This window comes from Vavraia culicis (genome assembly GCF_000192795.1).
Source record: "Vavraia culicis subsp. floridensis unplaced genomic scaffold supercont1.35, whole genome shotgun sequence".
Taxonomy (NCBI): Eukaryota; Fungi; Microsporidia; family Pleistophoridae; genus Vavraia; species Vavraia culicis.
The window spans coordinates 8,087-16,185 of NW_007360638.1; positions in this window are offsets into that span (position 1 = coordinate 8,087).

An 8,099-nucleotide genomic window follows, 5' to 3' on the forward strand; every position below is an offset into this window, starting at 1 on the left:
GAAATTACAAAAAAAACATAACAAAACGCGTTATTGCGATGGCTGTAATTTATGATATGAGTCACCAAGGATTGATACAAGCAAATGCGGTAGATAAAGGGTGTTTTAAAGAAAATTTATGTGAAATACAGCGGTGAAAAGAGTTTCGATTTATCACTCGTTTACCGGATAGAAAAATTATCCATTTGACAGCCCTGTAACGAAATTCAAGATGCTTTTACACCAGTATGCATAAAACTAGGCAGATCATTGATTGGAAGAATCGTTTATAGCATAAATGGTGCGTTAAAAATAAATGTGATGCTAAATGGTTTTGCACAGATGTTAAAAACGACTTTGCATAATGTATGTGTGATGAAATATTCAGCCTCTTAATAACATATACATAAAAAATGAGGGTTTTGCATGCTTCTGTATAAAATTGAAAGGATCGACATGCTATCATTATGCACATATTTTACGAAAATTGAAGGACACACAATCTTTATAATGATTTATACGCGAAATCTAAAAATATAGGATGTTGCAGTGATTACATAGAAATAGCGATTGCGAGGCATTGCATGATAAGTTGACTTTGTAGTCCAGTTTTATACCAAAGGACAGGAAGAAACAAGTTGTAAATTGAAAATGCTAAAGCTATTTCCGACTAAAAAGACAATCATGTTCTGGTATTGTATCATTACTTGTGAAGTGTACTTTTTATGAGTATATAGTGTTTTATTACTTGAACGAATAGCTTTTTGATTCTGCCTACTGCATCGCTCAGCCAATTTTTTGCACACAAAAATCCTATTAATTGTTTCGAAATACTTCTGCTAAGTTGATTCTCACCACTAAAAATAATATTTCTAGAACTTGCTGCTGTAAATACTTTGTATCGCTGTGCTTTTCACATATTTGTTTCGCAATATGCTGATATGTTTGATTTGCATAACACACCCTTATCACGTCAAAAATTTTTTAATCCATCCAAAACATTTTCTTTGTTTTGTCTCCCCTATTTTTACCCATAATTCCCAGAATTCCTTTGCACTTGGTTTCACAAGCTTTGTTCCGACGATGCAGGAATTGAAGCGTTATGTGTTGTTACCTATTGTGCCATCGTGCACGATTTAATAACTGAGATTTTGTAATGACCTACTATCTTACAGCTGTGTCTTTTCACATCATGTTTTATTTGAACTTGCAATGCGGTTTAGTGACTGCAATATTTGCATTGTTAATTACGGTGTTGTAATGAAATTTGATGTTTGAAATATTTAAACATTCTATCTCAGCTTCATAATGGCAATTAGAACCAATAATGATATTGCCTTCTGTGCATGATATATTCGTTGTTGGTTACTATGCCGCTATTCACACGCAAATTTAGTACGTAACACATTTGTTATCGTAAAATCACCATAACTAGGAATATCACTTATATATTCGTGCAGTATTCGATTAATATCTGCCCTGTGCATCCTTCATACGAATTACAATGTGTGCTGCCAGCAGAAAATTCATATAAAGGCTCAATAAAAGCATCAGTAGAATTTTTGAAGGAGTGATAAGAAGATTTGTTCCAAAATGTTGCATCTGATCACCACTACCATGTAGTTATGCGTGCTTTAGCTCGGCATAATAAATGCTCTGTCGCTTGATCAGTATGAATGGCAAGGATACAGAGAATGTTCAATATTATCTGTTTATGAAATAAAGATTGTGTCCAAAATTGATCATGCTTGTAGCGTTCTAATGAGTAAACACCGGGTTAAATACCATCTTGTCGCAAATTATGGTATATAAATATAAGAAGTAGATATGTTGTGAATTCAACGGAATCAACCAAAATCATTTTAGTGCAGTTTTTTGGTTACGAAGATACTTAAGAGCTTTTTGAGTAACCAAGCACTGTGATAGATTCAGAGTAAAAAGGTCGTAGTTGCGGCTTTTAAAGCACCATTTTCTGGTTTCAGGATTTATTATGTGTGTTTGGCAGGAATGTATCCATCGAATGTTTTATCTGTGGGCTATCATTCACTAAAATAAAGAATGCTGTGTATCAGAGGTGGCAGAACTATCATATAAACTCTCAAGAAAATTTTTTGTTGTAAGGTATGATTAGTCGCGATAATTTGCACCCAGATATTTTTTAGATCTCATGTTTTGTGATAACATGCGCATATTTATGTAATTTATTGTTTTATCTTCTATAAATGTTTTTGTGCGATTTCGACTGAAACTCTTGCGAAATGCTAAAAAATGACACTGGGCCCAAGCATACCCAGATTATCAAGTGATTTGTATTTAATGAAATGGTTCATGTGTGATCTCATCCAACGGGTAGTACGACTGGTAGCAGGATCTAACAAACCCGGAATAATCGTTGTGCTAGTCATTAGATGATGTACTTAAATAGTTGTTGGTGTGAATAGGAATACAATCACGTTTTGCTCTTTGCACTCACAATATAAGATCATTTTATCGCTAATATGGCTCTTTGTGAACCAAAATGAGTCATATATCGTATACTATGTTATGATATATTGGCGAAGTAAACTATCATATTCATTATTAAGCTAATAAGCGCTACTTATAACACATTCCAATTGAAATAATAGGATTTCAGGATATTTTAGTCGGCAATGGCAATTCGATTTATATAAAAATCGTGATTATTCCGACAAATTAATAAAATTTTGAGTTAATCTTGGCACCTATGAGAGGTCAGTGAAGCTGTCTTGTAGCCGAAATACATCCGAAGATACGAGCAGCACATGTTCAGTATACAAATGATACTTGATACCAACACAAGAGTGCTACAACATCTAAACAAGTATGTCTTACGAAAGCAGAGGATTTCTAATTTGTAATACGCTGTTGTTGGCTAATAACAAATCTGCTTTGAGGAAAAGATCTGATCGTAGTCGTACATCTGGAGCTTAAAATATTTGATACCATTTGAACTTGTACTAATGCTGCATGTCGATCTTTAAACGATGAAATGGATACTTTATAGTGCTAAACTTGTTTGCAAAAAGTTTTGTAAGCAGTATCACGTCCATTTGCGACTAACTTCCATCCGACATTCTGACTTAGTGGTTTTCGTTGTTGGTTTCGGCAACCATAACCTTGATGTGATTGGCCTAAATCAATAGTCTTGCCATCCTCTTGATTAATAGCTGTTATCCATAAATCATGATTATCTTCTCGTTGTCATTTGGCTTTTACGTCGGTATTTGTTGCTCATGCCAATGACACTTATCAGAAACATTTTATATTTTCCGCTCACTGGGTATACAGATGGATAGTTTTCAAAAACAATATAAAATCCGTTTTTCACAATCCATCAGATAGTTATGATCAGTAAAATGAGTACTTATAATGGAATCAAGCTTTGTGAAAAAATACATGGTTTTTGTGCTGCAAATGTTGTTTCACATCTATCAATCCGACATATGCAATTTGCTGTTACATTTGTGAGTCCTGATCATCCTAAACAAATCAAAGAAGCGAAATAGATCGTATTTTTGGAGAACACATCACAACAAGACTGAACACTGTTATCATTTTCAGTTCATCTCGTGTAGTGTTCTGTTATCTGCAAAAAATACATCATTCTGTGTTTGTGTATCCGAATCATACACTAAAGGTTCGCTCATTGGGTTGCGCAGTAATCCCCGGTGCAAAGATTTTTGAAGTAGCCAAATTCGATATCAGATGAATGTTGATTTTTCCGATGCACGTTCTACCTGCGTGGAATAAGTTTGCACGGCTCATACATTTTTTTGTCATTTTTCCACAAAACACTCCTGTTGTTGGAGAATCTATATTTTATGATTTGTTGTAATGATGTTTACAATAGCGGTAAAAAGAAAGTATGATTTCTCGAATAATGCATCAGTATTATAGAGTTTGTAATTTATTCATCCGTGCAAGTTGTTTCATCGAGAACAGTTCTCTTTTTGCGTATTCGAATGGAATTTGCAGAATTTCTTTGTGTATTTTTCTTATACAAATCGCATTGTGTGTTTATACCGTACAAGGATGGAATATTGAACACCCTATTTATTAGCCACAGAGCCATACAATGCTTCATTCGTGACTTATATATGATTTAATACCACATGGATGCATTTACTGGTAAAGTTGGGATTGTAATACACAAAATTCTGATTATTAAGATGCATTCCTGCTCAAAATTGAAGGCCATCGTGGAGTGTCAATCAGGTCCGTTTTTATTGGTTAGCAAGCATCAATTATCGTGTTCTTTGTGGTATCATTGCTGGTGCATATGGATTAATGCATCTGATACAAGTTTCTATGATTTGTGTTGCAACCTCTCTTGCCTGTTTTTTGCGCTGGAGCTTTTAATGACGATACTTTCAGAATGTCAAAATAGTGATCTTGTATAACATAGATACATCGAGCCAAAGAATAGCTTGCTAGATAATAACACACTTCATTCAGTTTAGTGCGAAAAAAATGCTTAAAACGGCCAAGTGTTTCAAAAACCACAGTTAGTGGATCTACAAGACAGCAGCGATAGTATCCTCATCGCTATTTGTGCATTGTTTAAAAATCTTATTACGGGCTAGAAGTAACCAAGTTTCCCTGATAAGTGTTTGCCTGCGGTTCAATCAGTGGAAGCTAATATTGATTCATGTTGTGTGCTAAGCAAAATTTTGATAAATATAAAAGATGTTTTGTTCAAATGATTCAATACAAGATTACCAATTTCACATGCATGTGAACACACAAAGATAAAAATAGTAAAATGACGGGAGGTAATTGATTATGTATTGAGTAGCAAATAGTGTCGACATATCTGTGCCATATGGCAATAACATCGGGATTAGTACATTTTAATTAAAATAAACAATTTTCGATGCTATGTATCGTTATCGACTCATTACTAAAACATGCCGGTCATTTTTCATGCCAGACAGAACTGCTGCGATAGTAAGCACAGTTACATGATATCAGTCAATACATTTATACTGATGGGCTTCAACCACCGAGATAGTTGGTTGTTCTCATGGTCGTTACGGCTTTTGAAGCTGAGGAAACAAATGTACACCAATACAGTTACGGTAAATACATGACATGATCACAAGCAAATATGTGAAATACGCTTATCCATATCTTCGCTCAGATGATCCAAGTACCTAAAATCATCATACCTAACAAATCGTTTCAGTGCTGGTAATTAGAAAGAGAATTATATCGATATTTATCAATATAAGCAACTTTATCGAAAGCCATACTGGGTCTTTATGCACTCTTTTGTCATAGTAATCTACATTACATTTTGAATCTTTGCTAAACTTTCTAACCTAGTTTGCAATCATAAATATGCTCACACATTGTATCACTGCAAAGGATATCTTTTACTGGTGCTAGAATTTCTTAACAGGTTTCATTGTGGTAAAATATGTTTTCTGGCACGCAACTTCTCCATTTCTCACAACATCAGAGAATGATTCGAGGATACTACACCTCGGTTCGATCCAGCATGATCAAGCGAATATCATTCATTACACACAAAAAGTCACATAAAAGCTATGTTTTAAGCACAAAAAAACGAGAAAACAATTTCCAGGTGTAATCGCAGTACAAATATAGCACGAAACAAAATACATATTTCCGATGATATTTCCACAAAGGATGAATATAAGAGGATATTGTAATAGAAACAGTTATATCGCTTTAAAATGAGTATATAAGCCAAATATTTCAAATATATTATAGCGAGTTGAAATAATAATCTTCTGGACATGCGTAACTCTTCGGGCTAAGTACTTGAACATAAGCTTGTAATATCTTCCTCATGTTTAACGAAGAACAATAACGGAAGTCAAAGATTGTGGACAAGAAAAAAATAGTAGATTGCGATATAAATCATATGAATGATGATAGGGTTAAGAAAGATGTAATGAGCTATGTAATCTTCACAAACAAGGGAAATAAATCAAGCACAAAATCTGTGCTGCATGTACAAAACAACTTTGTAAAACAAACCCTGCCTTTCAAGGGACATTTATATAGAATTGATTGAATCCAAAAAAGAATTCCGTGAGAACAAGAATTGTACCAAAAGTAATTGTAATTGGTATGCATGTGCGTTATCGGGTTTCTATACTGTCAATTTCGTCCACCTGATTTGATAGCGATTTTGAACTGTTGAAAAAACATATGAGCTGGGTATTATTAGTATTTTTGTTTGGTACAATGCTGTTTTTAAGAGTACATACGATGACATGAAAAAGCGATTTCGAAGTCAGATTCAACCCTACACACTTTCAAAGCTAGTGGACAAAAAAATTTCAGGGTCTGTTTTGTTTGTGATCATGGAGCATCAGTCTCAGATTTTGCAAATACTATCGGCGTAAAGCATAGTAAAGGGTACTAAGTTTACGTGAGAGCAACTATGTAGGAAGAACGATGTGACAAAGGGTTGATGTTTCACAGAAGTTATTCGGGAAACGTACAATATACACATCTTCCTTAACACGTATGTTAAGTACAGTGGTTATTTGAAAAATACAATATGACCGTCCTTTACAAGATATTCAAAAGGCCTGTAAAGTTTTGACCGACAGCTAAATATTGTTTGGCTAGTGACATGTGAACATCAAAAGACCCGATATTATTTCAGATGAACGATTGAAGCACTAACAGGAATCGAACATTGCATTTAATTTCGAATATGTACAATAGCAGTACAAATAGGCAGTGTTGCTGTCGAAGGTCTCAAACATCGAAATAACCAAAGAAGAAACCTTCTGTGATCACGACCTGTTTGTGCAATTTCTGATCATCTCTTGACCAGAACATTACGCAGTTCGACTAAGAAGTGATCTAGGGGTCATTGAGCGTAAATATGTGGTTGTTAAGGTGTAGAAAAATAATTTTTACCGGGTGAACAAAACTACCAAAGTGCATATCAGAATTTTGTACTTCGAGATATATCGTGAAAAGAATTCAATGATTGCCAACGTGGACGGAACTCCTAAAAAGATTGATAAATTGTTTCAATGGTGAGCAACCGACTATTTATGTACTGACTAGCTTCGCTACTTCCGTTTGTAAAATAGAAAAAATTTGTACTATCCATTAAATAATATTAGCTTCTTTTCACAGTAATATTATGCCTTTTCTACTGTTTAAGATCTTCTGGTAATTGTTAAGTAAGTAGCTTCAATTTGGTGATTATGTAACTTCGATGTTGTTAGTAAAGAATAAGTGAGAGCGTCTCAGAAAGAGTGGGTTACACAACAACTTTTTGACTCTTCATTCAGTGCAAATACAAAAGATTTTGATTCCTCTCGAAGGGTCAAATAATTTATTTTTAGAACTGCCAAACCGGCTTGCGAATTGTTTCCTATTCATATGATGGTGTTGCATAAATTAACCAACTCATATGCTTACACGGTAATAAGCACTTTTTCCTTGGATTTATCGGCCATCAGTCGGATTATACTGCTAAGCTATTTTGATCAGAAAAATACTCTGTGATTCCTAGTACTCAAAACAAATGATAAAATTTGACGTACACAACAAATGTTTCGCTACCATTGTGAAGAGTATCGCACAGACTTATTTATTTTGTTTACGAGAGAAGATGTCTCTGTGCGGTATCGAGCAGAGATATGTGCAATGCACGATTAATGCTGTTCCGCTAGGTTTATTCAACAACCTCTATCAATATTATTCCGAACGATGGCTAACCAGATTGTTCAATAGTCCGTGGTTGGTCTATATCGTTCAGTACCAGAAAGTAGGACTCCATAGTTCTGCTTTGTAAGACATGCTCGAATAGAAAACGGCTGAATTATGTGTTATGTGGTAAAGGTAGAGTGAATGTTTATAAACGAACCAGGATGTAAAAGGCCGTGATGGACAGCCGGAGTTGGAGGAATGGCTTGAACCCGTGGAATTTTAAGGGACAGAAATACTCGAGGTAGGAGTAGTTCTAAAGAAAAGGGTGTCTGCATGCGATTGAAGTCTCTCCTGCGCTTGGAGATATCACTTCTATGTCCATAACTCGTGTGATAAAACATCGCAAATTTTGGACCTTGACGGCATTGGCATGAATCAGGCAATGTGGCTAC